The following is a 2,335-nucleotide window of genomic DNA, read 5'->3' on the forward strand; positions in this document are numbered from 1 at the left end:
GCCCTAGAAATGTAAAAATTACTAGATGAATTTTAATTAAGCGCTGTGTTATTAAGGCTGTTATTACTCAAAGGGGTAAATGGAGATGAAACCAATGGTGTTATGACCCGACTCAACTGAATGCAATCGAATATGATAATGTAATCTTTTCAATTTGATGAATCCTAACTAAAGTAAGGAGAGAGTTTCCATTCACTTCCGACAATGCAAAAAACTGATGCACTAATTTTATCAAGAAAAACTAATGCAAATCAATTCCAAATCATTTTTTTTTATTTTTATTTTTGTGTAAATTCAAATCAAAGAAAGCTGATCTAAATCTACGATTGATTTTTCAGAATGTAAACTATGCAATTGTAATCTATGCACAATTCACTTGAAAAGTATGCAAATGTAATCTATGCACATTTTTCATTCATATTCCGAAAATGAGAATTCTAATTATGCAAATGTGATCTATGCAAGAGAATTCTCAAACACAAGACGATTCTAATGTGATCTAAGAACCAATCAAGTGCAAATTGACAAAATTGGGTGAGAGTTCCAAAGATCAAAAATGAAAAACACTCAAAGGCGATTAACACTCATACACACTTTAGCCCCCCCCGGCGAATGAGGGGGAAATTTTTTTGCAAAAACAAAAGCAAAAAGATGCAAAATTGTGAAAAGACTGAGACAAACCTCCAAGTAATGATCAAAGGAAATCAAATCAAGAATTTCTCAAAAAAGAGACTCAAAACACCCAATTGATGAAAGCTAAAAGCAGGAATGCTAATGAAACAAGTTCAGGTGAAAATTTTTGACAGGGTACTAAAGGATCTGGGCAGAAAATACTAAGAAAAAACAAAATCTAAAAGCAATTAAAGCAAAAATGGAGTTTTCCTAAATTTTTACAGGAAGACGCAGGCAACCCGTTAGAATAGGCGCGGGCTCGCTCTGTGCAAACGGCAACAGCGCGTCCAAAGACGCACTGTGCAGTACTCAGAGGGTGCGTCCTTCTGGAAAAGTTAAGAAAAACCAAATCTAACTAAATCTAAAGCTAAGCCACCCAAATACTAATTCTCACAGTCAAAAACCAGAAAATAAAAATGATTTTCTCAGAGCAAAGTTCACACAAAGGAAAAGACTTTCACATTAATGGATTCCCCAGCGGAGTCGCCAATTTGTCGTGGCGGAAAAAGTCGTTTGTGTGGACACAACTAACCTCCCTAGGAGTCTAAACTCTCTAGCGACAAACAAGACAAAATGGAGTGATCTTTCTCTAAATATACCTTTTAAAACATGAAAAGTACAAGTGTTTAGGCTTACCTTATTCCAAAACGCTGTTGTTGTAGTTCGTCCTTGCCGATCCGGATGAGCTCCTCCTTCAAGTCAATTCCTGCAACCACAAACAATCAAACAATTACCAAGCACTTGCATTTCATATAATAAAACATATATTCAACATGCAGACCAAGGAACACATGAAATAACTCATTAACACAAGCTATTGAGAAAAATAAACCAGTTTGTATTAATAACGAAACAAAGAAACTCTTACAACCTGGCCTTGGTGTTGTGCAAGTTCCTCCAAGGGTCCATCAAGGGTTTTCCTCTACTTTGACAAAGCTCACCCACTTCCAAGTAGAATCAAGCAAAGACAATCTCTCCTCACAAGGTTCTAAATGGGAGTCCTAATTCCTGCAGCATTTACCCAAAGAAAATGTATAGCTTCAACCTCTCCTCCCTCTGGCTCAATGTCTTTATTTATAGTGCTGTAAAGAGGTTATTCAGGTCCACCATCAATGGGATAATCCCCCTCTTTGGGTGGGATAGCTCCCTTATTGATGGGATAAGTTCCTCCTTAATAGGGATACATGAACCAACTGGAGGCGCATCCATTTCATCAAACCGACCTCTAGAAAGTTCTAGAAGTAACCACAAGTAACTTTTTTAAGATGAAACTCGCGCATTTTGCCTTTTACAGAAGGACGCACCTGTCCCTTAACATACAGAGCGTCCATGGACGCAACTTTTGTGAACATTGTGAGCGTCCCCGCAGGTAAGGCTAGAGAGAACCTGCGACCCCAGAGATAAACACATTTTTTACAAGACTTTCTCTCTTCTTTGAGTTTGAGATGGATAGCAGAGGCATAAGACTTGCCTAAGAGGGTAGTATGACTGTTGATTTGAGCCATACTAACTGTAAGTAGTCATGGTGACATTTTTTAGTGTAACAAGGTCTAGGGTTAGCCTTATTCTTAATGAATATTGAGAAAGTAATATTTTTCCTAAATGATTATGGTCTCTACTCTTATAGAGTGGAGTATTTAGACAAATTTTTCAATATGGAATG

Source organism: Pinus tabuliformis, chromosome 3_2 (assembly GCF_031772625.1).
Source record: "Pinus tabuliformis cultivar Carrire ecotype Pingquan chromosome 3_2, CPIR1, whole genome shotgun sequence".
Classification (NCBI taxonomy): Eukaryota; Viridiplantae; Streptophyta; class Pinopsida; order Pinales; family Pinaceae; genus Pinus; species Pinus tabuliformis.